We start from the raw sequence: 20,882 nt of genomic DNA on the forward strand, positions 1-20,882 counted from the left end.
GAAACCGAAGCAAAGACAGGCATGTTTGTGTTTAAAGGGACTCATTTCCAGACATAATGGGAAGTTCTGTGAATACTCTGCAGTCACAATGCACATTTTATGGATGGATAAATAATAAGCAAAACAAAAAAGCTGAATATCTTAGGAGTATGTTTATGTTCATCTAAAAGAAAAGCAATGGTGACAATATATAGGCATTGGGAGAGAAATTGTTGGTGAACTTAGGATATCATCACTAAACAGATGAAAGAGATGTACCAAGACGCACTGGGAAAGCTCACCGACAGGCAAGAACTTGCAAATACATGCATATATTTGTTTATTTTTTAAGAAACATCACGGTTTTCAACATACACAATGCCATCACCTACAAATTGGACTGTATTAAACTACTTTTTTGAAAAATGCATTATAATGACCTTTTAAGAAAGAGATTCTTACTTTACTATGAATAGCTTTTGTTTTTAAATCTTTAATGTATTAACATGCTTAATGCACTGTTCCAGTCTGTGGTTGGGACACAAAACAGAGCACAAAAAACCCCAAAACATATTAATAAAAAATATATACATAGTGCACCAGCAGTGTTGACATCAGTATTTAAGTTAAAGTAATCGATTTTATAGATTGTAGTCTAAAGGTCTGCTGTGACATCATACTATGGCCGGACTGAATGTAATGATTTATCACATAAACAGTGATACAAAAATGATGGAACAGAACATGCCATACTTTTAGGAAACCTGCTACTTTAAGTCACTGAACCCAGAATAAACTCTGGTGGATAATGACAGAATCCAGTGGCAAGTCAAGATGCACATGCCATTGCATTGCACTGAACCATCTATAGCTGACAAAGACCTTTGAAAAGTTTAAATGGCAGTGGAATACAAAAGGTTGGTTCTGGTATCATGTGCCATCAATCTGTCCAGATTTATTTAATATCTAAATGGTTTAATTAATAGGAGGATTCTATGGATATTCTGTGGATTAGTGCACTTAATATGAACAATTTACCTTGGCAAACTTGCCATATCTAATATTAAAACGGTTCTAAAAATACATTTTGTGGTCAGTTTCCCCCTCCCCCAGTTATACAGACCTCATAGTGCCACTTATCTGTCTTCATCCCCGTGCCTTTCTCAAGCAGTGCATCTAATAAAATGATTATTATTCACAAAGCAGGCAACCGTTGAGATGGGAGTAATAACTGTTTGAAAGGCAGCCAAAATGCTGCATCGAGGCATAGCGAGCCACAACCACGGTAATAGCTGTAAGAACACAGTGTGTTACCTCTTTAAGTCATTAAATAAGTCCACGCTAAAAACAATACACCAGTAATTATCTGGAGTCAGGCTAGCTCTCGGCTTTTTGTGGATTGTTAATTTACACTGATCACAGATTTAGGTTTTTCACTTCGAAGAACACATTTAATATCACATTACTTGGGTTATACGGAAGTCATAGCTTAAGTTAAATAAATATAGGCACAACATTTTTTTATTAATGTAATACAAAATACAACATGGCCTACTTCACTGCAGTCATCACAGTGTAAGTCAGATATTAAATAATAGATTGTCTCCATTAGAAAACTATTCCTAAACAGCAATTAAGTTTAATCAATTAGCAAAGACTGTGCAGACTAGCTGTTAAATTAAGCCTGCTAGTCCAATTCTTACATTGTCTTTTTTAAATATCAAACCTGTCATTTTAAATAAACTATACATTCATATTCCCAACCTTAAATCAATCCATTCACATCTTCATTACTGCAAGTGCAACCTGCTTAGTTTACCAGATGTAAACTAAATGTTCTGTAATATGTCTAATTAAGGCTTATTTAAGACACTTTTCTATGCATATCCATGTTTTGGACTGCTTTACCAATGATAGTCTTGTGTATACTGGAAAGCAAATATTAAAAGATAAATGAGAATAAAATGCTAAAATTGCAGAAAACAACATGGTTTTAAACTGTGATTCCCATTGGGGCCACAGCCCACACGCTTAACCCCAAACCTACAGCATGCACTGAACATTCATCTTAGGAGGTATAATTTATTCATTGTGAAAAGTGAGCCAAGTGGACTAATGCCCAGAAACCTCTTTTGCTGACTGCAGACTTAAGCAATCCAGTATTACTTCTTTCAATAAAATTGTACAAAAAACACTTTGATGGTGGCAGTGCGCTGGCAGAAAGGGCAGAGCGCCAGTCACAATGAGAAATCAGAACTAATATGTCCTCTGCAGTTTCATTAAATCATTCCTTTAGAAGACAATGCACTGTTGAGTTAGGACTTCCTACATTAATTACATTGTCTAATTTCACAGTATGACAAAACCACACAGGTCTAACTAAGTGTTGTGATTACGGACCCTATATCATGGACTGTAATGGAGTACTCTATCAGATTCCCTTTTCACTAGATAACACTATTGTACTATTCAACCCAAGAGGAAGTGAGCTGGAATATATATACTATCTACCAATTCTTGGCCAAAGAAATTCAGAAGCCAAGAATGGGGAAAAAGATTTAAACTGAAACAGTGGACTTAAATTATACAACTCCACCCAACAAAAGTAATTGTTTACTGTTTATAGTGCCGATGAATTTTAAGAAAAGAAATAAGTTCTCAGTTTGTTCCTCAAAGAACTCAACTACAAAGGAATGTGTTATCAATTTAAGGTGCTGATTGATGTGACAAACTAAATGTTTTTTGACAACTTTTCTTTGCACTTATAGAAGTAGACAATACAGAACCGTGGGCTGCAAGAACAATGCTTCCTGGAGGAGATGGTTTTGGCAGTCTTGCCTACATCATTTGAGCAGTTTAACATGTTATTTGTTTTGTTTTTTTTAATCTGATGCATTATTTATTATTTATTTATAAATTATTTATAGTTGTTTCAGGTAAATATTCATGCAAATCCATTAATCCCTCTGGAGAACCAATTCAAAAGTCAAATTTTTCTAATCTGTGATGGAAAGTCAGGATTTTTCACTGGGCTGAGACAACAGTTTATGTACCATCGAGATAAAAGACATACTAAAATGTTTAACCACGCTGTTCTCAGATCACTGAACTTATAGATACAATATTTTTAAGCTTAAGAGTTTGATGGACAATCAGAGGTACCTCTAACTTTGTAATTTGTAATTGTCTGCTACACTGAGAAATAGTCTCTAACACAGCGGGAATTGATCTTTCTTGATTAGTCATATACAAAAGATCGTCAGCATACAGTGACATCTTATAAACCTCATCCGATACTGAATTGCTAGAAAAGATGTTGTTTCAATGACAACGTCAGCAACGGTTTCCACAAATGGTCACAGATTGTCACCTTGGCAGTCTCCCATATCGCCTTTCCTGCTTTGCAAGATCAACCCTCAAACCATATCACAAATAATGTATTTTGTTTTGGCTACTGATGTGTTCAATTTAATCTCTAAATAGACACGGCGCGTAATCTGAACGCATGGTTGAGCCCGAGTGGTAGAACAGCACGGTGAATGTAATTACAGGACATTTTCAATAAAAAATACACTAATTGTGAGTATGAACTGTGACCATAAAAAAAAAAAAAAAAAGGTTAATGTCTAATTGAAGGGTTTCATTCTTGTTAAATACCCACCAGACCCGAATCATTACAGATTGTCTTAAGGACCTTGGACGTTTTAGAATTACAGAGTGGGGCTGATGATGATTCACCCAAAGTAGTATCCATTATACAATTAAAATCACCTGTTAGCAGACAAAGACAATTACAGTGTTTGATTAAACCTTAGTACCATGTCGGATATAAATTGTGGGGAGTCTTCATTTACTACATAGTTACGATTCTAATATGCTGACCAAAGGTAGAGCCACTAATCAAAACAAATCTTGCCCTCTGGGTCATTAACCTGTTGTTCTAAGATGAATGGAGTATGTCTGCCTATAAGAATAGCGGTGCCTCTTTTCCCGGAGTCCCAGACACTTGCCACGCCATGTTATGAACTACTTGGAATCACACATACCTGACAATCGGTATAAATTATGACAATTTGTACAGATGGGCTCCTGAGAGCATCATTAGTGTGACCCTAACGCTAACCTTAACTCTAAATTCAGAAATGCCATTCACAACCCTATTAGCATATGACAAGGCACACAACCTCCAGATAAAAAGAGAAAGATTGATTGGATCAGCGTTAGATATGTCAGGTCATTTCATAAACCCTATTCATCCACAAAGATACATATTCTAATCCATAGAAAGTATTATCTGCCCCAACCGATTGATTTTGTTCTGCAATAAACTGTTTAATGAGCCGTGCAAGGAAGTTTCAGAAATGTTCTTCAAGCACTCATCAATGGTGTCCAAACAAGAGCTGACAGATTTAATTCTGGCCAAAACTGGACCCTTAGGATGGGTTGCAGGAGGCTGATTTATCTCTATTCCAGACAGTAGTATTCAGTGAATGATGGCTGTCAAATGTATGCCTGAGAACTGACTCATTGGTTTGTGATGGTTGAGAAAAACCTGCTGTCAAAACATTGAACTTTTGTTTGCTAATAAAACATAATAATTTTCAACATTAAGCTGTTCCAGTCCTATCTATGTAATACACACTATATAGTACAGGTGTTTAATAGGAAAAGGAGAAAAAAAAATATGAATATGATTGCAATTTATATTTTTCATTGACTAATTGATATGGCAAAGGAATGTAACAGTAATATTCTCTATAATGCTAGCATTTACAAGGGACTTCGTCATTATCTTTCAGTTCAGGTTAATTAAACTACTATATCTTTACTACATTCAAAATAGTTGTGTCAGTCATATTCATTTGAATGTGTTTTTTTTTTCTCTCCTACATATTGTACAATATGTACTATATGATTCTCTATTGCTCTTGCTGCTTAGGTGCATTATTCCGTTGCTAACCAAGGTTTCTATCAAATACCGCAGCTATAAAACCTTCTGAAGCTGATTGTTAGGGAATGTATTGAATTTGCCAGCATCATTTGTGAAGGCAATTCTTGAATCATAATAATGCAACACAGATCTACACTTGTGGACGAAAGTCTGCACAGCACCATATCCATTCAAAATAAAATGCTATAGTATTGCTTGGATATTTTAGGAAATGTGCATATATATGTAGCCTATTGTATATGAAGAATGTTTTCAACATTAAACATTTTTAACTTAAATAAAAAAAACAAAAAAAAACCCAATATATATATATATATATATATATATATATATATATATATATATATATATATGCACTATGTGGCAAAAAGTACGTGGCCAACCCTTCTAATTAGTGGATTCAGCTCTTTCAGCCACACCCATTGCTGACAGGTGTATAAAATCACGCACACAGCCATGCAATCTTATTAGACAAACACTGGCAGTAGAATGGGCCATACTGAAGAGCTCAGTGACTTTCAACATGGCACCATTATAGGATGCCACATTTCCAAGTCAGTACGTCAAATTTCTGCCCTGCTAGAGCTGCCCCGGTCACGTGTAAGTGCTGTTATTGTGAAGTGGGAAGAACATAAGAACATAAGAAAGTCTACAAATGAGAGGAGGCCATTGGACCCATCATGCTCGTTTGGTGTCCATTAATAACTGAGTGATCCAAGGATCCTATCCAGTCTGTTTTTGAATGTTCCCAAATTGTCTCTTCAGCCACATCGCTGGGGAGTTTGTTCCAGATTGTGACGCCTCTCTGTGTGAAGAAGTGTCTCCTGTTGTCATGGTTTCTCAAGGAGGACCGCAGGGCATGGGAGCTAAGGACCCAGGTGCAGCGCTCGTATAGGCGGCTGACAGGACAAAAGGGCTAGACAAGGACGTAGTCGAGGTCACGGAGATGGTCAGGGACAAGAAGGCTGAGTGAGAGACAGGACTGGGAGCGAAAGAGAGCGAGAGACATGAGCACTAGGAGCACAAGGGGCAAGGCTAGGTGAAGCAGGTGGAACTGACAACACTTTGCCCCGAGTGAGGGCAGTGAGGGGTTTAAGAAGGGAACCAGGAACCAGGATGGAAGGTGCAGGGCCAATGGGAGCAGAGGAAAGGAACAGAAGTGCACATGGGTGTGGAGGAACATTAATTGGAAGAATGACAGATGAAAGCAGTGAGAAGAGAAAGGAAAGACAGGGGAACAATGGCAGCCTCTAGTGGGGATAGAGGGTCAGGGCTAGGGAACTATGACAGTAAGCCCCCTTCCATACTCGGCGTGGCCTAACTGGGCCAGACATGGTGGGGATGGCCACGGGGCCAAAGAGCAGGAACAGAGGTAAAAGAGAAGTCGGGAAGGAGGGAAGGGTCAGGAGGTCTGGGAGGCTGCCACAGGACAGGAACGGGTTCGGGAGGTCTGGGAGGCTGCCACAGGACAGGAATGGGTCCGGAGGACCGGGAGGCCACCGGACAGAGGCAGGACCTGGGTCAGGCAGAGGAGGTGCTGGACGCTCGGAAGGCGTAGCCGAGGAGGCCTCAGGAGGCAGAGACTTGGGAGCCACAGACGGTTCAGAAGACGGAGCCTCAGAAGGTGGAGCCATGGAAGCCTCAAGAATCATAGCCATGGAAGGCGAAGCCTCAGGAGGCAGAGCCATGGAGGGTGAAGTCCTGGAAGCCTCAAGAGGCGGAGCCGTGGAAGGCGAAGCCTCAAGAGGTGGAGTCCTGGGAGCCTCAAGAGGCGGAGTCCTGGGAGCCTCAAGAGGATGAGCTGCTGAAGGCAAAACCTCAAGACGCTGAATACTGGGAGCCTCAAGAGGTGGAGCCGTGGAAGCCTGTGCTGCAGAGGCCATGGATGGCAGAGTTGGTGACGCAGGCTTCGGGACGGGCGAGACCGGCAACGCAGGCTCCGGGATCGTGGTAAGCAGGACCAAGAACTCGGGTTGAGCAGAGGCGGCCGGGACCTTGGGCTGGGTGGTGAACGGGACCGAAACCGGGACCGGGAACTCTGGCTCGGTGGACAAGGACGGGACCGAGACCGGGACCTCTGGTTCGGCAGCGGGCGCGGCCGGGGTCGGGACCTCTGGTTCAGCGGCGGGCGCAGCCGGGGTCGGGACCTCTGGTTCGACGGCAGGCGCGGCCGGGGACGGGACCTGGACTGGGAACTCTGGCTGGGCGGCCAGGGCCGGGGCCAGGACCTATTTTTTTTTTTTTTTTAATATTTTTATTTTATTTTATTTTCTTCGGGACCTCAGCTACTGTTCCCACAGTGTAGGTCAAGCCACTCAAAAGGAGAGCAAAGTCAATGAATGTAACCAGTGACCAGTCACATCTGCCTCTAGGTAGCAAGGCAGATATGCGTTCGTTTAACCCAAAACAAAAAATTTCCTTTAGGCAGGTGTCATTAAAGTCCACTTCGGCAGCCAGGGAGCAGAAATCCTACACATATTCCTCAATGGAACGGCTTCCCTGACGTATCTCAAAGAGGAGTACTGCTGGGTCCATGTTGATGGCGAAGTGTTCTGTCACGGTCTCTCAAGGTAGACCGCAGGGTATGGGAGCTAAGGACCCAGGTGCAGCGCTTGTGGAGGCGGCTGACAGGACAAAAGGGCTAGACAAGGACGTAGTCGAGGTCACGGGCGATGGTCAGGAACAAGAAGGCTGAGCGAGAGACAGGACTGGGAGCGAGAGAGAGAGAGATAGATAGAGATAGGACTGGGAGCGAGCGAGCGAGAGAGAGTGAGAGAGATAGAGAGAGAGAGAGAGAGACAGAGAGAGATATAGGACTGGCAGCAAGAGACAAGGGGCAGAAGGGGCAAGGCTAGGTGAAGCAGGTGGAACTGATGACACTTCGCCCCGAGTGAGGGCAGTGAGGGGTTTAAGAAGGGAACCAGAAACCAGGATGGAAGGTGCAGGGCCAATGGGAGCAGAGGAAAGGAACAGAAGTGCACATGGGTGTGCCGGAATGTTAACTGGAGGAGTGACAGATGAAAGCAGTGAGAAGAGAAAGGAAAGGCAGGGGAACAATGGCGGCCTCTAGTGGGGATAGAGGGTCAGGGCTAGGGAACCATGACTCCTGTTTTCTGTCTTGAATGCCTTGAAGCCCAATTTCCATTTGTGTCCCCGGGTGTGTGTGTCCCTGCTGATCTGGAAAAGCTCCTCTGGTTGGATGTGGTCGATGCCTTTCATGATTTTGATGACTTGAATCAAGTGCCCACGTAGTCTCCTCTCTTCCAGGGTGAAAAGGTTCAGGTCCCTCAGTCTCTCAGTAGGACATTCCCTTCAGACCTGGAATAAGTCTGGTTGCTCTCCTCTGAACTGCCTCTAGAGCAGCGATATCTTTCTTGAAGTGTGGACCCCAGAACTGTCCACAGTATCCAGATGAGCTCTAACTAGTGCATTGTACAGTCTGAACATTACTGCCCTTGTTCTCAGTTCTACACTTTTGACAATATATCCTAGCATTTTATTTGCCTTTTTCATTGCTTCCCCACATTGTTTGGATAGGGAGAGTGAGGAGTCCACATAGAGGAGCATCTAGGAGTAACAACAGCTCAGACAGTGAGAAGTGGAAGGCCACACAAGCTCACAGAACAGGACCACCGAGTGCTGAAGCGCATAGCACAAAAAACCTTTGTCCTCGGTTGGAACAATCACTACTGAGTTCCAAACTGTCTCTGGGAGCAACGTTAGCACAAGAACTGTTCGTTGGGAGCTTCTTGAAATGGGTTTCTATAGCCGAGCAGCCACACACAAGCCTAAGATCACCATAAGCAATGCCAACCGTCGGATGGAGTCTGGAGCAGTGGAAACTCATTCTCTGGAGTGATGAATCACGCTTCACTCCATCCCAGTCCAATGGACGAATCTGGGTTTGGCAGATGCCAGGAGAACGCTACCTGCCTGAATGCATTATGCCAACTATAAAGTTTGCTGGAGGAGGAATAATGGTCTGGGGTTGTTGGTTCCACTGGAGGGACATCTTAACGCTACAGCATACAGTGACATTCTGGACGATTTTGGGGAAGGCTCTTTCCTGTTTCCATGACAATGCCCCCGTGCACAAAGCCAGGTTCACAAAGAAATGGTTTGTGGAGATCGGTGTGGAAGAACTTGACTGGCCTGCACAGAGCCCTGACCTCTATGGCTAGCCAAATTGTCATTTAGAGATATCTTAAATTCAATTTGAGATATCTCAAATAAAACAGGAAGTCATTTCAGGATATCTCAAAATGACTTCCTGTGAAAAGGCTGTATGTTTTGTATGGACTTCCTGTTTATTTTAAGATATCTGATATAGGACAGGATAAAATAGACAGGAAGTCCCCACAAAACATACAGAATTGTCACAGGAAGTCATTCTGAGATATCCAAAAATGACTTTGTTTTATTTGAGATACCTCAAATTGAAATTGAGATACCTCAAATAGAATTTGAGATCTCAAATTAGACAGGAAGTCAATTTGAGATATCTTGAATTGTATTTTGAGATATCTCTAAATGACAATTTGGCTTGCCATAGACCTCAACCCCACTGAACACCTTTGTGATGAACTGGAATGCCAACTGTGAGCCAGGCCTAATCGCCCAACACCAGTGCATGACCTCACTAATGCTCTTGTCTGAATGGAAGCAAATCCCCCAGCAATGTTCCAATATCTAGTGGAAAGCCTTCCTAGAAGAGTGGAGGATGTTATAGCAGCAAAGGGGGGACCAACTCCATATTAATGCCCATGATTTTGGAATAAGATGTTCGACAAGCAGGTGTCCACATACTTTTGGCCATGTATTTAAAACGGACATAACATTTTCAAAAATAATTAATATTTTCAGATATTTTCATACTTTAATACTTGTTATTCCTCATTTCATTTACAATGTTCATGTACAGTGTCATTAAAGCCAAAACTTTTTCGAATCTCTGATCAAAATGATTTGGCATCCCATATATACACGGCCAATCTTAGGATAAATAAATACATATGTTTAAAAACACAAAAACACTGCACTGTGCCTGGAAAGTAATGGATAGGTGAAAACAAGTTACCATATATGTAAATATTTTCATCGGAATTAATTGCCGCGAAAATCGCCAAACGACTACAATCCTCACAAAAATAAATGCTTGCATAATAATTTATAGTGCCACTGAATACCACTGGTTAAGTTTGGTGCTGTGAAAGTAAACATCAACATGAGCCTCATCAAGCCCCTCTGTGGGAGCTGGTTAATGAATGCATCCCAACACACACGGGACAGTCCGGATTGTAGTATTGGAGTTCCCAAAAGGCTGCAATTATGCATCGTCTGTAGGCAAAGGAAAATGATCCATCCGCAAACATTTCTCCTCGCAAAAAGGTGAAAAATAGGAAGGTTCACGCATAAATGTAATGCATAATTATTTACGTATGCGGTAGATTGAAGCTGACACGGAAGAGAGAAATAAGCTTATGGACAAAATAAACTGTTCACTAGTACCACAAGGAAGGTACAAAACAGGTAAATACATTTCAGATATTTCCTTAATGAAATAGATTGCATATGCTAAGCACATTTGACTTTAGCATATGAATTAGATTTCATTTTTAGCAGGTACTTTATATCCATTTCATATGCTAAAGTCATGTTTGCTTAGCAAACTATAAAAAGCTAGACATTTAACAAAGAAACTGCATTAGCTTTTCAGCCCATACAAATGTACTGAGCTTAATTACAAAATAATGAATTTCCCATTCCAATTGTGGAATCGGGCATTCATCATTGCACATAATCAACAATTATAGGCGACTGCGGGATTTGATAGGTTATCAACTACTTTTTAATCTATGGAAATGTGTTCATTTTATAGGGAGATAAAAGTGGATTTATGCAGATGCCCTTGTGGATAGAGCAGCTTTCTGGCTGCTACTTATATTGTTAAAAGGGGTCTTTTACTTCAGAGGCTATGTCGTTAATTTGATGGAGAAAAAACACGAGCAAATGTCGACACAATACAAAGGGTTGCATTTTGATTGTTCTTTTCTTCTGTTTAACCACTGGAGAAATATCAATCTGTGTGTAAATTATAATAGATTGTAGGACAACTTTAAAAGCTGCAGTGCAAAATGCATCTTCTTATAGATTCTTTCTGTATGTTTTACAACTCACTGCCTCATGCCCAACACAACTGGGTTATGATAGATAGGCAATGAGTTGCTTTTACCGAAAATATGCTTGTAACCATAACATCACACACTTTTTGTCACCAGAATTTAATTACAAACAGTTCATCGCCAGTGATGATTCATCACTGGACTCTTTACCTCGATGCTGGTGAGCAAATGGTGGTCGTAGACCCTAACAGCATAAAGGGTAATATTTAGCGTTCCCTTCCAAGTTTTATTTAGCACATTTGTACATTTACAGATACAATATTGATATGTAAAAATAAGGTTTGTAATATATTCCTTGCCCCTAAAAATGCTACCACTTTTCTGACTGAATGTATTCCAGAACAAATTTAGATAAAAACAACTGGCCCCAGCTGTTATTATAAAGCGATAATAATGTGCCCTTGCCTTCAGTACATTTCTACAGCTTATTCAGAATCTACTATACTATATTAAAATGTCATCAACCACTACAAGCCATTGAAAGGGAGCCATAGGTACTCCTTAAGTCATTGTTAAACTACAGTTTTATTTTTTAAACCAATTCTTTGTCTGTTAATAACTATTATATGGCAAGAAGTTATTGTTTTTAAATACTGATGTACAATATTACATTTACAATCCAGATGCTTCCCCGTGTTGACTTTCATGTATCTGGTTTATCTACTACTTTAGTTGGTGTATCTTAGTGTTGTCCATGTACAGGGATTCCATTTCAATCATCTAATTAGACACAAATAGCCATGTCACACTTCAATAGCTCTGGCAATTATGCAATTCAGTAGCATCCCTTTAGTGAAATACAATTATAACACCACACTTCTTAGGTCTAAGTGACTGAGGCAGGAAGTAATCTCCCGAAGAGCCAAAATGCCCTGTCTATGGAGAAGCGAATGTCTTTGAGCAATCAGAATATTGTTCCTCTCCTCCACCACACTGGGTTCCAGTCCCGCTTAGTAACAAGTCCATATTTTGTGTGGACGGCCCTTATAGACAGAATTGAGATTGGCGGAGATGGTTATTTTCAACTGTAGTCCAAGACGAGCCTGTTGTTGTTCTGTGCCCGGTGCGACGGCTTTGGCAGGGATCTGAGGATGGTACAGACCTCTTTTTGTTATTGTTGATGGAAATCTGACTGCGCAATCCTTAAACTTCAACTGATACCTTTTCATAATTTTCATCTAGGTGTCCCAGTACAGACTCCCAGGCTGCACGTTTCATAACAAGGGACGCTATTGTTATATATTAGAAGTATTATTTATTTTAAGCGCATATACATATTCTAATGTTCATTTACAACAATGTAGCGTCTGTAATTTCAGTAGCATTGCTGCTTCCAGCCATTCGGGTGAACATTTTCATAACCTCTTAAGGGTAAAAAATATTGTTTCTCTTATTTTTCTCCTTTTCTGTATAACTTGTCATGCATAACACATTAATATGATGTATTATTGAAAAAGTGTGCTTCACTGAGTACTTTCATTGCAAAGGCCAGGAATATTTTGTATCTAAAGAAAAAAAACAGTGTTTGTAGGCATTCAAGGGGATCTGTTTTGAAGAACACATGAGTTATACAGTTGAATAAATTCCTTTATTCTCACATGCTGATACACTGCTGTGGAAACTGGAGTAGAGCAATTTTAATTTAAAGATTAGCAAGTTATCTATCTCTGTTGTGTAAATGACCATTGCTAATTATTTTGATTCCAAAGGCATGTCTGCTTGAGCTGTAACATATAAGATATATCAAGTTATAAACAATAGAAGCTTCAATACTAAGCACAAATAGTTTTTCATCGTCACAATAGTATTTTTAGTTTCTCAAACATTAAGGCAATTATAACATAACATACTATTCATGTATCTCAGATATTTCGGCTGCACAGAGTATTCAGCAAATAGCAATATTCAAATTGTAAGCACAGTGAATTATATACTTGTTTTTCGAGATTAGATTATATATATATATATATATATATATATATATATATATATACAGCCTATGCAGCTCTTCAGAAATAGTTATTTGATTGCAATGACACACTGAGACAAATGCTCATTGGAGAAACCATCTAAGGAACAATGCATTATTGTAAGGTTACAAAACAGCTTGGGATTGATCTGGGGTGACTATGAAACCAATGCAGGATGTTACCACATCACCAATAGAGCAAGACATCATGACAACACAGTAATTGTTTGTTAAGTGTGTTTCTTGGAAATTGTGTTTCCTGTCATAATCAATAAAAATGTTTCGCCCCAATACCTCACTGGCAACAATTAGCATGAACACCAAATTCATAACAGTCCTTTGTTTCCAAGTGATGGTTTTTCAACATTATTCATCATTACAGCATGGAATTATTCAAGGAAAAGATTGATATATTGAAATGAATACAGTGGCAGTAGGTAGGTAATGTTATTTTACATAAATGCACTGAGATTATAATTGTTGTTTGATATAATGCAGCTGTATTGGGCATGGAGAAAAAACTGATTAATTGACAAATGTAATAAGCAATGTTCGGGCCTGTCTAGGTAGTAATGATGTATAAATCTAAAGAACAATACCTTTTTCATTTTTACTGTTTAGTGAGTTTTCTTACTGTTTCTGCTTTCAACCCTGCAATGCAGATTCGGAATACAGGAATTTTAAACATAACTGGGGGGCAGAAAATGCGCAAAGAGGGTCGCACTGTTTGAACAGTTATCTCAAAAGAAAGGTATTGTTACATCCAGAGACTCATACTGATGTTAACAATAAATCAGAATGCATTGAGGACTTGGAGAGAGAGGTTATTTTTAGGTCTGGGTACACATTTTATTGCTGGAGTTGCCATATTATTAAGTTCTAGGTATTGAAGTAAGGGAGGTGATTAAAGGGCATTTGTTGAAAGTGCAAGTGTATGTAGAGGTAGGGATTTGTTAATATTTATGCTCAAAATGATGGGAGAGAGAGAGAGAGAGAGAGAGTGCTATGCTTTCAGACGCCCGTTGAGTCAAAGCACAGAGTCACCCTGGAAAACTGTTTTTATTAGCCGGGGATTTGCACTGTAGCTATCGACTGGCTAGACAGAAACTGCCAACAGCCTCACCTCTGATCAATTAAGGAGCTGGTTATTGTCCTAATACTGCAGTATATTTAGGATACATGGGAATTACTGACACACAATGTTAAGCAGTATACCTGATGCATTGGGAATATGTGTCTCAGTTACTTAAGACTTTTAAACATCACTGTATCTGTTTAACTAAATCTACAGATCTGTCTGTATTCCAATTATTATTCCTACTTCACATGTTTTTATTTTCCTTGCCATTTCCTAATGTTGTCATTTTTGTGGGGAACCTTGGCAGAAATATATTTTTCATCGATACGTAAATGGTGCAGTGATGTGAGAGCCATTCAGAACTGATTATTCTGCCAGCAGTGCAATACAAATGTTAGTAAGAGGAATAGTGTCATTAGATATTACTGAAGCTCCGTAGGGCATTTTGAGTCCCAACACAGTGACAGACTTCATCAAGACCTGAATCGTAGAATAAGATTTGGCTGATCTGTTTGACTCGCAGGCACAGGGACTGATGGCACGTTCACGGTTTCTAAACATTTCTCAGGTGGATGCTCCTAGAATATCCTTGTGTTGGAAGAAAGATGTCTCAGAGTAAAGTCATACATTGCCTCTGAACATCAGCTGGTGACCTTTTTTTGTGAGCCCGCAGCCATCAGGCAGAGTGCTGTGGCTTTTATCCACAGCTCTATAAAGCAGAATGGAGAGATCTGAAAGAGCCCAGTAATTCCTCCATGGGTTGACACCGGGTCCAGACAAGAAAGAGAATGCGTTGACACGGCAAGAACTCTGTAATAGTCTTGTGGATTTCAACACTGGCGAGGCACAGAGAACTGAAGGGATGCCTGTTGCGTTTAACCAAACTTTCTGGTGTGAGTTGAGGTTGTGATCTGCTGGAGGTGATGCAGCAATGCATTGTGGAAAATGAACAGCATGCGGCACCGACAATGCTGCAGAATAACAGACTTGAATCAAATTTAAAACTGGAGACCTGTACGCCTTCTTTGCTCATATTACAAAATGTAATTGAAGGTGACTTTACTTGGGAGAGCAGGGTATGGCAAAGGAGAATTGGGTTCGAGTCTGGAATCAGGAAAAGGTTGCCTAGAACAAATATATCAAGCTATGCTACAGACCCACAGTGCAAATTATTCATAATCTGGTCACATGCATGCTTTGACATGTAGGTTAATGTATGGGGATTCTACCCCACCTCTATTGCTGTTAAGTCAGAGATTCTAGCATCATCTATTATTTTCAAGAATTCCATCCATGGAGAATCTTAGGTAGTATAATAATCATGTCCTGAAAATGCCAGTAGGTGGCATCACTTTGAACAAGTGCAATATGAATTGGAAAACCAAATATGCATCTACAAAACAAAGCTGAACAAACACAAAAATAAAAATAAAATTAGATTGAACTTACATTACTCTGATGTAGGCTAAAAATAGAAAATTGCTGTCAACAATGAAGATATACTTACTACTATATTATAACATCATTTGGAGCTTTGAACACAAAATATTTCTCATTTATTTATCATTTCAAAAATTATACATTATCATGACCTTAGCTCCTGAAATGTTTGATTAAACAGATTCTATCTTCACGAAAGACTGGAGAGGATTTCACATAAACAAAATGCACGGTTTCAACTCTGAATGTTTAAAGATCACGGTAATGTAAAGCAAAGTGTTTCTATATCCATTATTTTCCTTTAAATTCCAGAAAGGGTGTGAAGTTCCATCATTTAATAAACTTGGTTAACCATGAATAGTGGAAGATATACAGCTGGAGAAACTGCTCACCACTGGCAAAAATCTGTTTTCCCTCCACTTTTAAGTGTGGGGGAGAGGATACGTGTCAATTCTGCTGGATAAGGGAGATTGCATTTGAATATTCCAGCCGTTCTGTGGTGTCGGTTCCAAGATTTGCTCACCCCACAAGCTTTAAACATTCAAATGACGTTTATTTTCAGGATATGCATGACACATATTTTGACATATATATGTCGATATTTCCACAGCTGTTGTCAGCGACTATGCCTCCCCCTATAATGAGACTAAATTAAATGTGAAATAAATACTGCTATTGCAATACGTTCTGAACTTTATTTTAAAACACTTAGCTAACACAACACATTTAAAAACTCAATAAACATGAATAAACATTAGACAATTAAAAAAATACCTTCCCATTTGAAGACATACGGAAATGGCATAATGGCAGCAGCAATAGCAGAACTGTCAACTCACACGCATCTTGTTTTGTAAACAGGAAATTATGACCGTTGACATAAGAACAGTATATTGTGCAAATACAGCTGTAACCTGACCTATCAGAGTCAATTCTTATCAATTATCAATTACATTTTCATTCAATAATAGTTTGATGTGAGCGGCGATGCAAATACCATAACATCAGCATCCTTGTGGCAATGTTTTCCAGTCATAGCGAAATACAAAATGTATTAGACAATCTGGCTACCTAACGTATACAATCCACTTAACTAAATGTTTTACTTTTCTAAACCACACTGAACTAGACTACCAGTCTACGCTAAATCAAATCGGAAACATACCTTTGCGTTCGAGTTCCAGTTCCAGTGAATAAAAAATAAATTGCCTATAGGCAATAGCAGGCTATGTATGTAGCTAATATTAATGATGAGTTTGTTGCCGAGATCTTTCCTTTTCTGTCATTGCTATCGTCACAGAAGTGTGTTTGGCTTTTAGGTTGGTTATACCATACATACCAGTTGTAGATTTGTGGTATTTTAATTGAACGGCACATATTTTATACTAGATTAAATTGTAGAACGTTTCTGTAAGGAAGCCATCATTGACCGAGGTACGTTCTACTTTAGACAATCACAGAAAATAAATAACAAATCCCACCCTCCAGTCAACCTTCATTACTGCTACATAGAGAGCCAATCATCAGCGCAAGCTTTACAATAAAATCAATATATACTTTGTTATATACTCAATGGGTGTCTAACGTACAAATGTTCAATTCACTTGTTGATAGTGGCCATCGTTAACAAATAGTTTAATGTTTCGGCTATTCGGTCTCATCCCTAGTTTATTTATGGGGTGAAGTATAATAAAGAGAAAAAAAAACATGTCAATCTTAATATTTTCTTCAGGGACGGGCACAAATAGCAGGTCTGAAGAGTAGAAAATATATCAATGTAGTGTTAATTGATGCATGAATCCTGACCCATGTACTATGATCACTGAACATTGTAATACACCCTTACTTGCTGTAATTGTGAAAATCAAGAAATGTGGAGACTCTGCTTGCTTCATTTCATATCTGTAGTTATTATAATTGATTGCAATGACAAATTAACATATGGCTTATCTAAAATCTAAGAAAAAAGAATGTGAATCAGGTGAATAACTTAATGCATAGGGGAAAAAGTAGAAATCTCTATTAATAAGGCTGCCCAGATGTTCAGAGTATTAAAGTCAATTATACCTGAGCAAATCATGCACCCGACACCATGAGCTTGCTTCAGTACTTAACCATTAAAATAATTATAACACTGGGTTTTGAACATGAAGAAATATTGCATTGGGAGTAGCAGTGTGAAATGTACTGTAGCACTGACAAGATGTAGCATGCACAAAGTTATGTTTTGCACAGGCTATATCATATGAGCATTTCATATTTTATTCACACTTTAATTCAAGCGATTCATTTGGGCGCTGTGATGCCGCACATTCATTGCTCCCTGCACAGAGATCCGACTCTGTCTACACCTAGCACGGTCGCTGAACCGCAACGATTGATCGATAGAGAAGAGTGCTTATATTTGGATGAAACAATGTTTTACATTACTTACAGCCCCAACAGGAAATACTATGTTGGCAGAAAAGCAGAGGACACACTTTCAGAATGATGACTGTCAGGTTCTCAGTAAAACATCAGTTTGTGAAGTACGAATATAATACCATTCTTCAGAATCAAACAAAACCCGAAGGAAGACAACATCTGGGTGAAGAGTTTGTTTTTCACTGGCAGTATCAATACAATGAAAATATAACTGTGGACACTTCAGGCGCGATATGAGTTGGAGTGAGACAGCTGGATAAAATAGGCAGAACACTCTCTGGTAAAGCCAAACATGAGGAACTTTGAAAATCTTTAGAAAAACTCAGAAGTATAATGATTGGCTGTAACAATATTTGCAATATGTAACCCTGCTGCTTATATCAGCTGCTGTCCTTGCCTTTCACACACTGCAGATATTGCCTTCAACAGCTCTCTAACAAGGGAAAACGCCAAGTATGTCCTAAATAAAGTATGTTCTAAATTTTTCTATGTATACGTTAATGGAGCTAAAGCCAAATGGCAGACACCCCGTTTAAACTCAGCTCAATCAATCAACTGGAATCCTTGCATTTAAGATTTCAACCAACAAAACGACATTTATTAAACTTGACGCACAGAAGACACGGTTTTCTAAAAAGAAGGTTGTGAATACTCAACCACAACTGTGCGTAGTTTTGGGATACGGAATAGAAATGTATTGAAAGAGTCTGTATATTAAAATGTGCTGAGATTATAAAGCACTGATTGTTATTGTCCCATGGAGTCTGTTATAATCAGAGTGTATCTGCACTGCAGTCGGAAAACAGCGATTGCCTCGAGCTACACATAAATCGTCAGTCTTATTTAAGTCCCATCTTGTTCTGTGTTCACTGCCCACATCAAGTCATGCAGTATGTGTGCTTATCCATTTTGAAGTGCTTTTCAGTCCAGTTTGATGTTTTAATTCACATAATTACATCACATATTGCAGATGTTTGTTTGGTGTACTGTGTATATATATATATATATATATATATATATATATATATATCAGTCATATGCTGATGAGAAAAGGCTTGTTCTATCAAGATCAGTTACTGAGATATTCTAAAGATATCCTAACTCCTCAGTTATTGCTGTAGCGCTGCCTTGAGAACTGGACATTATGTTAATTATTTCTGCATGTTCTTAGACACTGATCTATGTTATTTACAGACCTTTGTAAAAATCAATATTCTACCTTTTAATAGATATTTGTCCATGTATTCCAGATCAGGATGTTCCCGTTCACTTGTACGTCTCAGAAACTGATCTTGAAACTTGTACATATGAATTATGTCTGATACTGTTGAATAACTTATGGCTTTTTGTTCAGCTTTGGGTTTTTTATTTATATATTTTACATTCTATATCATATTTTATAGCCTTGCCCACGGTGAAGGTAATTACCAAATTCTGTAAGCAAATGGATATTTTTTGTCAAATTTTGTTTCCACATTTACTTTCCTGTTACACAATCTTTATGTGTAAACGTGTGAATACATTTACCGTGTCAGATACAAATGCTTGCAGTATAGTTGTATGAAACAATGTTCCAATGCTCCAAGGAATATTCACTGAACTCAACCATTTCCATCCCTTTCCCAGATATGATGTCAGTGATGACATAACGAGGCCTATTGAACCTGCTGGGTGGTTGATTACTGGCATTGAAGAGCAAAGTTTGTGGGATGGGCATTGTTATTATTATTCACATTCTGTTCAAAGAGATGAATTGGTATTTTCCGGTCCAAATGCGTATCCTGAATTTTCTGCATGTTGGGTTTTCTTCCCTTAGGCCTGTCATTTGATTGTGAATATGCCTTAAAGCATGTACCTGATGGCTTGCAGAGTGTGACTACTCTTTTGGCATAACCTTCTCCTTTGGTGCTGTTCTTTTTTTCAGACGATCCCTACATGAGAATCAGAGCAGTGGCCTCATTACCAATGGCACCCTAATAGACCGAACCCCTTGTCCTTTAAGTAAGCACAGGTACGTTATGAGCCAAGTGCTCAGTGCGATAGTTCTCCTCACTTTCCCAAGACAAAGGGGCCTGGTGGAGTCAGTTGCACAACCTGGGGGGGAGCACGGTCTGCCCAGGGTTTGAATTTAGTGCCTACAGGGATCATCTTCCCTGACACATGTTTTAGTGCTGAAACAGTATTGCAAGTGTTCCTGCTTATGAACAGCTTTAAATGCAGAGACACAAGCTAATTGAGTGGTTGTCTTCATCACACTCACTTTTGTTCAGCCTGCTACACAATAAGGCACTTTAATTCTGAATGCTAGCTATAATACAGAAGATGTCAATTCTTCAGCAAAGTATGATTGACAAGTGAATATTTTATTTTGTATTACAAAGGATAGGAAAAAGTGTGATTTTGTTTTAGAGCATAAGCGCATCATACAAAAGATACAAACAATACGTGGTCAGTCAGGCACACAAACCTAGACCTTTCGGTTGTGATTTCTAAAACAGCCAGCTGTGCCCTTGAGATTGAGTTTGTTTTTGTTTTTTCCTGCCTGTGTAAACACTTAGTTGTTCCCTGAGAAGGTTACCCTAGTTTTAGTTGTCTGTGCAAAAAACAAACAAATCCCAAAAAATGTAAGTAATTTTTCTCGGTTGACAGAACCAAATATCGACAGAACAAAATATCGACAGATAGATCAATACAGGCTAGACAGGCTCATCTGTTTATTGTTTTATGTGTAAGTGACAGTTTTTCTCCCCACTATTTAGTTTCCTCCACAGAGCAATAAAAAAGTAAATAATAAATTACATAAATAAATGTAACCGCTCTAATTTAGAAGATAATTATAATGATGTGGTGTTGATGAAA

General features: G+C 39.1%; 1 protein-coding gene across 2 annotated transcripts in view; it reads right to left on the bottom strand.

Annotated features, from left to right (window-relative positions):
- Positions 1–20,882, bottom strand: part of vstm2a (V-set and transmembrane domain containing 2A) — a 41,637-nt gene that overhangs the window by 12,844 nt on the left and 7,911 nt on the right. The window lies entirely within an intron of this gene.

The sequence above is a fragment of the Amia ocellicauda genome, chromosome 2, assembly GCF_036373705.1.
Source record: "Amia ocellicauda isolate fAmiCal2 chromosome 2, fAmiCal2.hap1, whole genome shotgun sequence".
Classification (NCBI taxonomy): Eukaryota; Metazoa; Chordata; class Actinopteri; order Amiiformes; family Amiidae; genus Amia; species Amia ocellicauda.